This window comes from Ovis canadensis, chromosome 7 (genome assembly GCF_042477335.2).
Source record: "Ovis canadensis isolate MfBH-ARS-UI-01 breed Bighorn chromosome 7, ARS-UI_OviCan_v2, whole genome shotgun sequence".
Taxonomy (NCBI): Eukaryota; Metazoa; Chordata; class Mammalia; order Artiodactyla; family Bovidae; genus Ovis; species Ovis canadensis.
Window position 1 is genome coordinate 42,555,143 of NC_091251.1, and position 15,326 is coordinate 42,570,468.

The following is a 15,326-nucleotide window of genomic DNA, read 5'->3' on the forward strand; positions in this document are numbered from 1 at the left end:
GCTCTATGTCTGTGTTCTCCCTTAGACACTGATGTCTCTTAAATTTTATTTTGAAAATGTATTCTTACAAAAACAGTGGAGAACGTGGCAGAGATTACCATTAGAATATAAGCCAAGACTGCAGATTCTGAGAAAGTGAATGAAACGATGTGAGAAATGTCAGTGGCCAGTGAAAAGTCACATCAACCCCAGAGTGTTTTGCCAACTCAGTACTATCTTCCATACAGACAAATTCATATGCAAGGCAAAATCAATGTGGTTTTGAAAAAATTTTAAATGCTCCTTTATAAATATAACTATGGATGAGAAAGAAAAATCAGAATTGTTTTTTGACAAATCTCTTACCCGTCTGCCTATTCCTTATTTGTATGGTGCAGTGTCCTGGCTGTGGCTCCACGTCTGCTCCAGTTATAGGAATCTGTGTCTACTGCAAATCTTGTTCCTGCCTTCTCTTTGTATCCTCCTGGATTTCACTAGAGAAAACACAGAGAAATCATAATATCAAGGTATGCTTACACTCTACAGCTACAGAGTAAATGGAATTCATTTACATCGATTAAATTGGTCATCATTCATAAATATGAATTGACAATCCAGGACCAGTATCCATTTGAGGAAAGACAATGACAAGAAAGGGAAGGATGAAAATAAACAACAAAACATGTGACCTTTGTACAAACTGGGAAATAATTTTTTTTTAATTCTAATTACTTTCTTCAAAGACACTAAATAAGTGAATATATCAATAAAACCAGGACAGGCCACAATGCACGTGCTGCATGCTAAGTCACTTCAGTCATGTCCAACTCTTTGCAACCCTACGGACTATAACCTGCCAGGCTCCTCTGTCCATGGAATTCTTCAGGCAAGAATACTGGAATGAGTTGCCATTTCCTCCTCCAGGGGATTTCCTGACCCAGGGATTGAACTCGTGTCCCTTGTGTCTCCTGCACTGGCAGATGGGTTCATTACCACTAGCGCCACCTGGGAAGCCCAAGAAAAGCAATTAAATTGTTCTCGACCGTAAAACTATATCAGAAATATGAATGACAAAACTAACTTTGTTCTATAAACTAAAGGAGAAAAAAATGATGCAATAACCAAACGGGTGATCAGGAATACAGAGTTGAGAGAATTTTCTAGAACTAAGAGGAAAACCAAAAAAAGTAAATATTAAAAGATACGACTTTCTGACATCTACCTAGCAGGAAACTGAGAGGCAGAGAAGAGCAAAAGGGTAAAGGAAGTAGCGTTTTAGAAAGAGAGAAAATTCTATGAACCCAAGAGACTTAAAAAAAAAAAGATTAGCATGAAAGTATGATAGTTCAAATTCTCTTTGAATGCTGTAAAATAATGAAGCAATTCTTCTAATGGTCTGAGAAGAAATGAACCCATAATTTTATTCTCAAGTATAAAAGCAAAACAAACCAAAATATAACTGTAACTCTGGCAACGACTAGGAAAACTTACTGCCCAAGCCACTCCCATAAAAACTATAGACAGAGAAGGATATCCCAGGAAAATGAAAGAGAATGCAAACTGATGACCCAAGACATAAAGAAACAGAAGCAACTGAGTATGAATGAGAGGAAGTGAAGAAAATTCCAAAGTGTTGTAAGAGATTCTGCTACCCATTCTTGAATTATGCTAAGAACATTTTCCTTCACAGGAGTTTGATGACTGGACACTCACTGCATTTCTTCTTCTATGCGTCTATTTATATCATTTGCTTTCACAATGAGTAATATTCGCATAATAATAATATTATAAAGGCTGTTTTATTCATCCTAAAATTTTAGTCTCAACTTATAAACAAAGCATGAAGTCATAGTAACAGTTAACCGTAAAATAGAAAGGGCTTCCCTGGTAGCTCAGATGGTAAAGAATCTGCCAGCAATGCAGGAGACCCAGGTGTGATCCCTGGGTCAGAAAGATCCCCTGAGAAAGGAATGGCAACTCATTCCAGTATTCTTGCCTGGAGAATTCCATGAACAGAGGCTAAAGCCTGTGGGGTCACAGAGAGTCGCACACAATTGAGCAACTAACACTTTCACTTTCATTTCATACAATAAAAGATAAACATTATAAACCTTACAAAGGTAAAAGTAACAATATAGCCAAAAAATCTACAAAATCTCATCTCCTTAGACAATGCTTGAAGTTAGTAAATCACAAAATAAAGCTATAAATATAATATTACAGCACAAATTACCAGAAAGCAAGCATAGAGGTAAAATGTACTGATGAGTCATCAGGCATTTTTAAAGGTGATAAAGATAGAAAGAAATTGACAAAATACTTAACATTTATAATGGTAACTATCCAAATAACCAAAAATGGAACCAGTTCAAAGTTTTTGTTTTTGTTTTTGTTTTTTAACTTGCAATATGAAAAGAGATCTATCCTTTCCATTCTAAACCTAACTGGGTTGGATTTCAGTCAACAGTCTAGATACAATTTTAGCTTTTTTATAAAATTTAATGTATTTTAGTGCATAAAAAGCATAACAGAAAAACACAATAAAATTAATAGTGACCTTTTTCTCAATGGGAGAAATTCTGGATAATTTTTCATATTACTTTTTCATATTTTGCTAGTTTCCAAATGTCCTATATATTCTTCAGAAAGCAATCACTAATTTTAATTTTTAAGTCTTTGATAAAGTCATCTAACATGGTTTTAAAAATTCAAAATCAGTAATATTTTATATGTTTATATATGCACAAAGATTTATAGATTTATGTATCTTTTACTTGCACTTTGAAGGTCATGACAGCAAGAAATTGGGATAAATCATACAAGTTTCCCCAAGAATGTATCTGTTTACATATTTCCCAACTCTGCAGCAAGAAAAAGTGTCTCTGTCCACCATAAAGGTAATAGCACATGAATGTTCATTTGCTCAATCATATCCAGCTCTTTCCAACCCCATGGACTGCAGCTTGCCAGCCTCCTCTGTTCATCAAATTTTCCAGACAAGAATACTGGAGTAGGTTGCCATTTCCTCCTCCAGGAGATCTTCCTGACACAGGGATAAAACCTGCAGCTCCTGCAGCTCCTGCATTAGCAGGCAGATTCTTTACCACTAATAGCCAATAATAGCCCTGTTCACTCAGGTGTTTCATTAAATATCTCCTCTTAGTGGTCCCTACTTGACCTCCTGATGAGGTGAAAGAGGAGAGTGGAAAAGCTGGCTTAAAACTCAACACTCAGAATACTAAGATCATGGCATCTGGTCCCATCACTTCAAGGCAAATAGATGGGGGAACAATACAAAGAGTGATAGAATTATTTTCTTGGGCTCCAAAATCACTGCAGATGGTGACTGCAGCCATGAAATTGAAAAACACTTGCTCCTTGGAAGAAAAGCTACAACAAACCTAGACAGTGTATTAAAAAGCAGAGGCATTACTTTGCCAACAAAAGCCCATCTAGTCAAAGCTTTGGTTTTTCCAGTAGTCGTGTATGGATGTGAGAGTTGGACCATAAAGAACGCTGAGCGTCAAATTGACACCTTTGAACTATGGTGTTGGAGAAGACTCTTGAGAGTCCCTTGCACAGCAAAGAGATCAAACCAGTCAATCCTAAAGGAAATCAGTCCTGAATATTCATTAGAAGGACTGATGCTGAAGCTGCAACTCCGATACTTTGGCCACCTGATGCAAAGAGCTGATTCATTGGAAAAGACCCTGATGCTGGGAAAGATTAGAGGCAGGAGGAGAAGGGGATGACAGAGGACAAGATGGTTGGATGGCATCACCAACTCAATGGACATGAATTTGAGCAAGCTCTGGGAGATGGTGAAGGACAGGGAAGCCTGGTGTGCTGCAGCCCATGGGGTCACAGAGTCGGACATGACTGAGCAACTGAACAACAACAACCACTCTAGTGTTTCATTAAGTATCTGTCCTTATTAGTCCAAGTTCTTGTCCTCTACTTTATATACTTGGGAATCCAATTTCCCAGCTCACTCAGGAGTAACAGGATTCTAAGTAACCAATTCCTATTAGCCTAGCAACACTGGTCTAGATTATCCAAAGCAACAATACTTCCAAAAATAGAACTGTCAAAGTTTCCGAAAGCAGAACCAAATACCTTTCATTGAGTAGGTCTATAAATATGCTCAAAGGGATAATAACAGTTGATATTTGTTGAGCACCCTGTGTACCTAATTGGATACATTCAATCATTCTCACCATTTCTTTTACTCCATCCTTAAGATTCCCTTTCTATCTATTACCTCTCCCCATTTTGTCAGTACTACCTCCTTGACAACATGTTAAAATTTAATTATCTCATTTATTTTACTTTAGTCCTCAATGCAATCAGTATCTCCTTGCTGGGTACCAGAGAAGTTGTAGGGGTTGGGCAGGTGGATTAAGACTTAAGAAGATCCTTCAGCGCAGATGCATACATGTGGTGCATGCTCATCATGCAAGTTTCTAACTCCAACTATTTCATCTTGATTCTTCCACTACAGAGAGAAGTAGTTTCAAATCTTTTTTTTTTCATTTTATCATTTTATTTTATTTTTTTTTTAATTTTAAAATCTTTAATTCTTACACGCGTTCCCAAACATGACCCCCCCTCCCACCTCCCTCCCCACAACAACTCTCTGCCCTAAGAGTCTACATAGTCCCTCCACCTGGAGCTCAGAGTGGCCTACACTGTGGCTCTGGAAAAACAACCAGTGCATTTCCTGCCCTTGATATCAGAATGAACGTTTTGAAAGTATCAGTGCTGTCCATCTGTAAAGATATTCTTGTTACTGTTGTTGTCATGTCCAATAGACTATGATGGGAGAATCTGGTTCATTATTAAAAGCAAAAAAAAAAAAATCACATGTGTAACAACAGACAGATCTGACAGTTAAAAGCAATGCGTAGTAGCCATTTCTTTGGGGGAATGACAGTAACTTCAGAAAACTTATACTGACCTACCTAATCAGGTTTTTCTGCCCTTAAATTCTGTGGAAAGACATTAAATATCATTAATTCTTTAAAGAAATACCTTGTGGGATTTATGAATGCTCATGAATATTTCATAAAGTGATTAAAATTGTTAATCCTGCTCCCAATTAAAGTAATTCTTAGACCACATATGTAAATACAGGTAATTATAATGTTTTATTATGTGTCATTTATATAACTTCAGCCATTAAAATTGCATTCTGACATGATACATTTCTAAGGGATCTACGTCATTTTTTAAAAGCAACAATTCATTTTTTACTTTATTTAAGCCTCCATTAATTTTGAGGGGAAATTTTGAGGAAACGGAAGAGAAGAAAAATAAGTTCTAAAAGTATAAACAGTAGCCCCTCTATGAAGTCTTGTTGCCAAAATCCTAGGTTTTTCTCCTCCATCGGTCTGTTCAGGTGGGATTCAGTATATCAACTCTAATTGAGAAAACTATCATCTGAGGAATCAGACACAAAGGTAATTGTACTGTTTCCTTTTTTTATTTCATTCCTCTTTCTTCATTTTTTTCTTTATTTCAGCTTTCCATTACGTTTGGTTTCTATAGGGGAAGAAAAAGGAACTTAAATCTGGAGACAATTTGGAGTGATGGAAAGTTCAGAGAGTCAAAAAGAGCTAATTCTAAAGAATCATGACTTCCTAGCTATATGGTCTTGGGCAAATCATTTTACCTCTTGGAATTTTAGTTCTTTTACCTGTAATATTTTGAATTTTGGTTCTTTTACCTGTAATATTTTGAAGATAATACCTTTCCTAATTAGTTGGTAAAATTTTTTTGAGGGTTAGTTAAAACTCATTAAAGGCATTTTGTAAAATGTTCTGCTGTTAACCCCAACCAACCAAGTAAATACATAATTTGAGCAAGTTACTTCACCATTTTCATTTTTCTAGACCTCAGTCTCCTGATCTCAGAAAAAGGAATTGAAAACTCACTTATAACAAATTCATTTTCCTAGTGCTTGCTTCCAAGTTACTGACTTTTTCTTCAACTTTCAATTTATGGGTTGTTTTTCACAAGTTCAGATGGAGTAGGATTTGGAGAGATAAAGGGGATGAGATGCTCCAAAGGAGGTATAAGGATCCTGGTGAATTCTGTAGTCCTTGGGTCTCATGACATCTGGCAGAGATTTGCATGGTTGGGCATCTCCCCAAACACATTCTGAGTTCATGCTCTTGATGCGCATCAGGCTTACGTCCTGAATATCCATCACTTCCAAAGCAATGCTCTTGTCAGCGGCTCGACTTAGTCTGGAGTGGATTGTTTCCACCATAAGCAGCCAAGTGAAGTTCTGTTTTGCCTTTGCCTGTTGTGCTCTATGAGAACTAATTCCAGTCTTCGACATGGGGAGGCATATTTATGACATTTGGCTTCTTCATTCCAACAGATTTTTCCTTTCTGTGTTTATGAGAGGTAGCATTAAATATTAGCGCTCCGTCCTACTGGGTTCCCTTTGTTTAAAAGCATCTGTGTCTTTTGCACATACTTTGGCCATTATTACAAGGAGTTAGAAGTACAGAGGCACAGCTCCAGAGTTGCTTGACTGCTTTTATGTCCTTTTATAAAAGGTTTCCAAATCAAGAGGATCATGTATGTGTTATTTCTGGGTCCATTAAATGCCTGAGTAATTAACATTAGCCATTTTGCCACTAACAAAGCATGGAAACCACGATGTTTTTGTGATGTATAGTCATTTCAATGTCAGCTTACAGTGGCACAAGCCGATCTAATCACCTCAATGACAATACAATGAGACAGGCGCCAAGATTATATGGCCTGGCAACCAAATGACTCTTAACATTGTTTGGAAATGTACAGGCTCCAACTAACCAATAATGTGTTATTTTAAAGTTTTTGAAGTTGTGCAGAGAAACTCCTAAAACACAGATTATAGTGGTAAGGGTCTGAAAAAGTGCCTAACCTGTACCCAGCGTTAACATAAACACAAAAGAAAGCTACATTTCAAACAGATTCATAACATAATCAGAAATCAGGATCTGACAGTGCATATTCTCCATTTGCCAATGCATTCCTTTCTAAAAAGCTGCAATTAATTACAAACTAGTTTTGATGCCGTTTTTGCTTTCCTTAAATATGGAGTGAATTCACCCCATAAACTAATGAACCAAAGTGGAGCCAAATAGAGACCAGCTGGCTGGATGGCTCAGTAATTTTATCCACATGATTGACTTTAGGATCCTTTCACTGAAGGAACTAGTCTTTATTCTTGCAATCAGCACCAATGACAATTTGGGAGGGGTGGAGAATTATTAAAATCTGAAGAAACAAGAGGTACGGTTTGTTTGATGTGGAAAAACACATTCTACTACACACTTCCCTGGTATTATAGGTGCCGAATTTTGAGTCTCTCAGGCTTCCAAAGAAACTGATTAGTTGCCACAGAGACATAATAAGCAACCAATGCCTAAATAATCATTTCAGATACTCCATTAACAGCATCTAACGGTGTGGCTTTTAACCATACAAATTGTTTTTTGACAGCTTGTTACCTTTTCAAATAGTTTCCTTTGGGCATTATACCACACTCAGATCTAATTTTAACTTTTGCTTAGTTTATAATTTATGAGTTTCTTTGGAGATGCATAATGTGTTTGAGGAGAAAGGATACATTCAAATAAAAGTTAAAAACAAAATCAATTGCTGTTTTAATCCATGAAACCTCTCCTCACCAGGAGATAACTATAATAGGATGAAACGAAAAAAGAAGAAAGAAGGACCTAGGTGATCTAGAATTCCCATGCTGCTGCTGCTGCTGCTGCTAAGTCATTTCAGTCGTGTCCAACTCTGTGCGACCCCATAGATGGCAGCCCACCAGGCTCCCCCGTCCCTGGGATTCTCCAGGCAAGAACACTGGAGTGGGGTGCCATTTCCTTCTCCAATGCATGAAAGTGAAAAGTGAAAGTGAAGTTGCTCAGTTGTGTCCAACTCTGTGCGACCCCATAGACGGCAGCCCACCAGGCTCCCTCATCCTCGGGATTTTCCAGGCAAGAGTACTGGAGTGGGTTGCCATTGCCTTCTCCGAGAATTCCCATAGAACCTATTTTTAAAAAAAGCAAGTTTAATGCATTTGAACAGGATCATAGCTCTACATACTGCTGATGCATACAAAAGTGTGTCTTAAGAGCCATGAAATTCCACAACACAAAAATTAAAAGTTATAAAATGGCTTAATGGAGCTGTCAGTGAAGAGCTAAAATATATAACACTCCTTTAGCACAGAAAATCCCCAGGTTTACAATTTCCAGACACTGGAATGCATCCACTCAAGGAGGAGGAAGAATATCGTTCCAAACTCTGGTCAAAAACGGATTCCACCTAAAAATCATAGGTCACAAGTTGTTGGAGCTAAAGAGAAGTTTAGAAATCATCTGGTCAGGCTCAAAATGAAGCCTGGTGCCTTCATTCTTAAGACTTTTCCCTCTCCTTTCCCCAAAATCCAAACTATCAGAAAGTCCAGCCCAGTACCATGGGAACCATATTCCTCCCACTGCTGCACCCTTCAGCTTCTAAGCACCAACCCCTCTCACCTGGATTCTGCCAAAAACCCTGAGCTGAGGGTCAACAAACTGCAACTCACATTCTACTTGCCACTTCTTTCTGTATGTCCTACAACCTAAGAATAGTTTTCACATCTTTAAATAATCATAAAAAATAAAAAGACTGATAACATCTCATGACATGAAGTTATATAAAATTCATAATCTGGTGTCCATCAATAAAGTTTTAGTGGAACACTGTCATGCTCTTTCTTTTATGTAGAGCCCATGACTGCTTTCTGGCACCCCACTCTAATACTCTTGCCTGACAAATCCCATGGACAAGGACCCTGGTAGGCTGCAGTCCATGGGGTCGCTAGGAGTCAGACACGACTGAGCGACTTCACTTTCACTTTTCACTTTCATGCATTGGAGAAGGAAATGGCAACCCACTCCAGTGTTCTTGCCTGGAGAATCCCAGGGATGGGGGAGCCTGGCGGGCTGCCATCTATGGGGTCACGCAGAGTCGGACACGACTGAAGCGACTTAGCAGCAGCATGACTGCTTTGACGTCACAATGGCAGTTATACAACGCTTTCACAGAGACTATGTGGCCCACAAAGTCTAAAATATTTATACTATCTGGCCAGCTTTTACTATCGAGCCCTTCATAGAAAATGTCTGCTGACCTCTGTGTACTCGGTTCCCTATACCTATGCTTTCTCTGCCACAGTCAGTTCTTCACACAGCAACCAGTGATCCTTTCAAAGCAAATCACGTCTTGTCACTCCCTGCTTAAAACTCTCCAATGCTGAGCTGTACAATAGTGCAGCCACTAGCCACATGCATCTATTAATCACCAGTGTCTAGGGTAACTGAAGAATGAATTTTTAATTTAAGTTCAATTATTCTAAATTTTAAAACTGGTGCTTGATTCAATTATTGGAAAGCATTTAAGTATGTTTGGAACAACTTGGATATGTGAATCTGCCATTTCAATTGTAAATTTTGTGAAATCTCAATGCAGATCAATTATCTGCAATGAAAATTTGGCATCCAAACTGAGATGCACTATAAATGTAATATACACACTGAATTTCAAAGACTTAATCCAAAAAGAGAGTGTAAAATATTTCTTTAATAATTTTAAGTGGCTAGATGTTTAAATGATAGTCTTTTTAATATATTCTGCTAAATAATACATTATTGAATCTAATTTATCTTTTTCTTTTTACTCAAAGTGGTTACTAGACAATTTAAAATTACATGCGTCTTGCATTATATTTCTATTGGACAGACTTCAATGGGTTTATATGATAAGAATAAATTCAAACACCTTACAGTATCAACAAGGCCTTCCTTGGCCCCCGTGCATCTCTTTAATCCCATCTCTCTGCCACTCTCTCTTCACTCTTTATCAGTCCCTCAAAGACACTAACCTAACTTTGGCCTTCAAGTCTTTCTTTGCACCAACTGTGACTTCTCTCTGAACCCTGCTTCCCTATATCATAACTCATCCTCATCATTCAAACACAGCATACATGCCAGTCTCCATGGAGAGACCCCCCCTCAATCCACCCTCAGTCACGTTCTAACACTCCACTCAGTTTCGTTCTCTTCACAGCCACTATCAGTAGCTGGAATCTTCTTTTGCATCAATTTATGAGTTTTTTGACTGCCTCCATTCCTTGCATGCTTCCTATTTCAGCACCCCAAGAGAAGGAATCTTGTCAGTTTGGCTCATTGCTATAATCCCCAGCACTTAAAACCATGCCTGATGCTCAGCAGGTATTTCAATGACCAACCCTTCATTTTATAGATGATAAACTAAGATGCAGAGCCCCATAGAGACCTAATGAGAGCTCAGAGTGGAAAGTAGATCTCCTCCCTCCAGCTCAGTGTTTTACAAGGAGTGGCATAGCTTTGCATCTCTCCCGTCAGAACAAAAAGACCTTCTGCTTAGTTCTGTGACATTTTGCTGGGATGCCAACTTCAGAAGCAAAAGGTCAGCTAAACCAACTATTTCATTTACCCATGGGCACCTAAAAACTTCTCCATTGCTGTATCTCCACGTGATTACCTTGTCAGATTGTTAGCAGCTTTTAAGTTTGCTTCTCTGATGATCTTTTTCCTCTGGGCGTGGAAATAATCACCAAAATTAAAGAAAGAAATCAAGGGCATTTAGCCTCTCTCTCACACCAAAGTAATAGTCACAAAGCAGAAAGAACTAGGTCATAAGGATGGAAAAGAGACCAATTAAATAGTTGGAAGTAGCAGTGTGACCACCACCAGTGAAGACGAGCAGAAAAATAAACACAAGGGGTCAGGGTGCTCTTCCCCTTTTATCTTTTACATTTTCTTCTTTCATTAATTAACATTCAAACTATACTCATATTCTGACAAATTAAGCAACAGCCCAAAGGGTGATATTTGAAGGCAACTTGGAAAAAAATTATACACTCTACCTCAGTTAAAGCCTAAAATGTCACTCTTTGTAACATCTTATGTTTTAGATGCTTTAATCCTCATTTAATCTTCATTTTCATCATGTATCTCTGGGAAAGACATTGATACTTTAGGTGAAAAGTGTTTGGAAAAGGGAACTGGATATGGTATCTGCCAGGTAGTTTCAATTACAAGCAGACATACTATGTATTGTATTCAAGGGTGATAAATGTCCCAATAAAAATCTTTTATTTAAATTCTCATTTACTACCAGTTAAAGAAGTTGTGGCTTTCCCTCTTATTCCTTCATTTTTTCACTCACCACTGAGGAGTGAGTTTCTTTGACCTTCATATGCATCTATCAAGTGTCTTCTGAGATGAATGAACCTTTGAATTGTACTATTGGGTGTGTTCAGCAACATGAGACGGGGCTTAGAGTTGTGGATGAACACAGGAAGATAGGGCTGTCTATGAGCAAACCACTGTGGCTAAAGTGAAGGCTTTATCATATGTCAAAGAGGGTACACTTAATGGATGTGGTGAGTGGACTTTAAATGTCAGGTTGAGGTGTGGGAACTTTATTCTGTCAATAACATGAAACTACCAGAAATTTTACTATGTGAATAAAATATTATCATTCATTGCATAAAATGACATGCTTAGGAGAATATTAGTGATGAACATTTATTTTAGCACTATGTGCTAGACAATGTTTCAAGCATTTTACATGCTTATGCGTCATTTAGCCCTTATAATGAACCTATAAAGTAAGTAGGACCTGTATTATTCCTATTTTACAAATGAGGAAAATAAGATACAGATAGTTTAAATAATTTGCCCATCATCACACAACAAGTATGTGGCAGAAAGTGTTAGACACTTGGTTGTATCTGACTCTTCGCAACCCCACCAGGCTCCTTTGTCCATGGAATTCTCCAAGCAAGAATACTGGAGTGGGTAGCCATTCCCTTCTCCAGGGGATGGATCTTCTTGACCCAAGGATAGAACCTGGGTCTCCTGCATGGCTGGCAGATTCTTTACCTCTGAGTCACTAGGGAAGCCCCGTAGGTGACAGACACAGGACTCAAATCCAGGCACTCTGCCTCTGGGACTCTTCACAAGGATGGCTGAGCAGTTTGGCAGAATGGCCTAAAGACTCTATCACAGGCAGAGCCGCTACTTGTTATCTGCCTGCATGCATGTTCAGTTGTGTCTGACACTTTTTGACCTCATGGACTGTAGCTTTCCTGCCCACCAGGCTTCTCTGTCCATGGAATTTTCCAGGCAAGAATACTGGAGTGGTTGCCATTTCCTTCTCTGGGAGAGCTTCTTGACCTAGGGATCAAGCCTGTGTCTCTTGCATCTCCTGCATTGGCAGGCAGATTCTTTACAACCTGGGAAGCCCTGTAGCTTATATGAAGCCTTAATAAAGTCAGGAAAGATACTACTTCTAGATAAGCTCAGTAATAGTGTTGGTAAGTAGATGGTGCATTGTCTTTGTATGAGTTTTAAAAGGTGACCCTTCCTGTGGGCAAGCACAAGCCCATTTCCTAGTCTGTGGCTTGGTTTATGGAGCAAAATGGCTAGATTCAGTGCTCATTTGTCTCTATCATACAGACCTTTGAACATTTTGCTTTCAACTGAATAGCTAAAATATATTAAACCTTCATATCCCCAAACCATCAGTAAAGTTAACTCTCTACCACAGAGCCTTGTTTGACATGTGGACTTTTATGAATATTTGAGTGTGCATGCTTAAGCATGTCCATGTGAAGTTAAAATAAAAAATGGATAAAGTTCCACATTTGGGTTGATGCAGGAACAAGATCAAAGGACAGCCACAAAGTCTTGGAGTCGAGAACATGAATCCCTGAAGAAACTTCTGAGGAATTCACAGAAAATCTTCTGCAAAGATGAAGATCATTAAAGGTCATCAGAAATTTTACCAGGATTCAAACTAATCTTTCTCAATCACATTACTAAAGATTTTGATTAGGGAGAGAGGAGTGATCTGGAAGACTTCCACAGAGTGACTTTAGATTGTGCTAGAATTTGCCTGCTAATATAGATGTATTTTGGTTCCTCCTGTCCATCTCTTGGTACCTCTGTCTACCAGGGCCTCCCTGGTGGCTCAGATGGTAAAGAATCTATCTGCAATGCAGGAGACCTGGGTTTGATCCCTGGGTTGGGAAGATCCCCTGGAGGAGGGCATGGCAACCCATTCTAGTATTTTTGCCTGAAGGATCCCATGGACAGAGGAGCCTGGAGGGCTACTCTGGAGGGCAACCTCTACTCCATGAGGTTGCAAAGAACTGTCACGAATGAGTGACAAAGCATAGCACATACATATAGACTACATAGAGAAATACATGTGATTTTCTAAAAAGTTTACCATGCTTTGGGGCCTATATTACCACTGCTTTTCTGCCTGTACCAGATTGCAGGCTTGTTCCCACTTGTGAGCGCAATCTAGCTTGCCTTTTGTCCCGATACTAGTGAAAATGCATGAAATTGACTACCTCCAAAGACCAAGGTTCAAGATCAAGTCAGCTACAGTGCCTATTACTTAGTTATTCCCCACCTTCTCCACTTGACCAATCATCTTCTAGATCCATTGCCCAGTACTTCAGTACTCAGGTTCTCAAGACCTGTTCCTGTACCTCTGGAATCTCCTGCCAGATTCTCTGTACATGTAACCCCACCAGCCTTTATGACACAGCAGTAAATACTACTGGGTACTCCTCTTGCTCTTTCATACCTACTTCGAATTTCACTCATAAATCTGGTTGGGAAAATGATGATTTCATATAAATATACGTTGTGAAAGGATCAACATATTCAAGCTAATTAGCATCCATTACTTCACAGTTACCTTTTCCCCCCTTTTTATCCATCCCCCACCCCCCGCCACTCCTCTTGAAGTCTCTTCAGAAATCGAAGTTCAAGTTGGTTGTATTAGTGAAAGTCCAGACAAGAAAGCCACAATATTTTAAAGAACAGGTTCTTAACCTTGGAAGGAATGGACTTCATGGATTCTATAAACTCTCTGAGAAAGGATATTATATACAAATGGAGGTCATGTATTTACATTTTTCCAAGAAATGTACCATAGTTGTTGTTTAGTCGCTAAGTCATGTCCAGCTCTCTGAGACTCCAAGGACTATAGCCCACCATGAACAGGATTCCTTGTCCTTGGGATTTCCCAGGCAAGAAAATTAGTGTGGGTTGACATTTCCTTCTCCAGGAGATCTTCTCAACTCAAGGGTCAAACTCATGTCTCCTGCACTGGCAGGCAGATTCTTTACTGCTAAGCCACTGGGAAGCTACAAGAAAGGTACCGTAGATTTCATTAAAATTTCTAAGAAGTCAGTGAGCCATAAAATATCAAAGGAAGTTGTCTTATCCTTAATCATATTCCCTCTAGATAGCCAGTGCCCCAGCTGTATTTCTTTGCCTATTTAGAAAAGCTAAAATACTTGGCAAGTATTAATATATATTTTTTTTCTTTTTCTTAATTTGTAGTTTGCAATGTTTAAAAAAAATACTTTAAAATACTGACATATGCCAAGTCACCACTGTTGATGGTCTTGACACACTTTCCTAAATATAACTTTGAAAAACTTGAAAATTATTTCATTTTCTGTAAATCTACTTTTAAAAGTCTGATATTATTTATTTATAAAACCACCATAAGAAAGTTATTGAGATATATTTAGATGCACATAATGAACTAATGACTTGAAAATTCAGAAAATTTTAAATGACCATGCTTTTCTGCAACCTTACAGTTTTACATTAGATTCCTTTCATAAGCTTACAGTGAGATATCGTTATCATACAAGAACAGCAAGACAGGACTATCATCCTAACCTGGGCTAATCCTGGCAGCTTTTTACACTGTGCATTTAATATAATGAATCCAGATGATAACATGCTGCTTTTTTCCCACAAATCTTCCTTACCATGATGTCAGAATAATGCTGCAGTTCCTTCAAAAATAATTCATTCTGGTATAGATAATGTCAATGTATTAAGCACACATAGAGGCACTATTTATTTTATTAAATTGGAAAGACTATTGGTCATGCAAAACCAGTCAAATCTCAACTTTATCTGACTTTACCTTCCCACTGGGGTTACCCAAATCAGTCAATGAGAACAAGTATAAGTTTTTGACAGCAAAACTATTTTTCAACCAATACTGCAAGATTGACTCTTTTTCCACTAACATTGACTGGGTTAGGATATTAAATGACAAATCTTATAAAAAGTGTTTCTTTCTCTTTCCTTCTCTCTCCCTCCCTCATTATGTTTACACAGCTCACAACAAAAAGAGAGCTTGCTGGTCTTGTAAATGAGTTGCTTTTAATCTCCAATTAGCCACCTGTAAGTTTACAAAACGGAGTA

General features: G+C 38.3%; 1 long non-coding RNA gene across 1 annotated transcript in view; it reads right to left on the reverse strand.

The window, feature by feature from the left end:
* The window catches only part of LOC138443486 (uncharacterized), a 507,027-nt gene that overhangs the window by 443,223 nt on the left and 48,478 nt on the right, over positions 1-15,326 (reverse strand). Inside the window, exon 5 of the long non-coding RNA XR_011258175.1 lies at positions 346-473. This is a non-coding gene — a long non-coding RNA (uncharacterized lncRNA). The remainder of the gene's footprint in view (positions 1-345; positions 474-15,326) is intronic.